Raw genomic sequence first — 452 nt, forward strand, 5'->3', positions numbered from 1 at the left:
ATGTTTTTGTAGATTTGTCGGTGGGTACCAGGAAAGAACTTCAGGAAACCCGAATAGAGCTCAAACATCTGCAAGAAAGAAGGGCCCAGCAGGTCACATGGAGTTATCAGGACTCAGGAAGGGGGCAGTGCTCCTAGGTCCACAGATGTCATGAAGGAACACAGATACACACACACACACACACACACACACACACACACACACACACATCATACATGCACACCATACATACACATGCCTTTGAACTGTATCTCTAAATCAGTCTCTAACCTTCATTTTACATTCTCTCTATCTCCCTTTTCTTCTCTGCTCTCTCTCCCAGTCACCTTGCTGTTTTGTCTTAATTTGTTTTCATTGTGGGGTATTGTATTTTGAACACATTTATGCTAGACTGGATTTAAATTCAACATGTAGCCTAGGATCAGCCCGAATTTCTGATACCCCAGCATCTA

The sequence above is a fragment of the Microtus ochrogaster genome, unplaced genomic scaffold, assembly GCF_000317375.1.
Source record: "Microtus ochrogaster isolate Prairie Vole_2 unplaced genomic scaffold, MicOch1.0 UNK74, whole genome shotgun sequence".
Lineage (NCBI taxonomy): Eukaryota > Metazoa > Chordata > Mammalia > Rodentia > Cricetidae > Microtus > Microtus ochrogaster.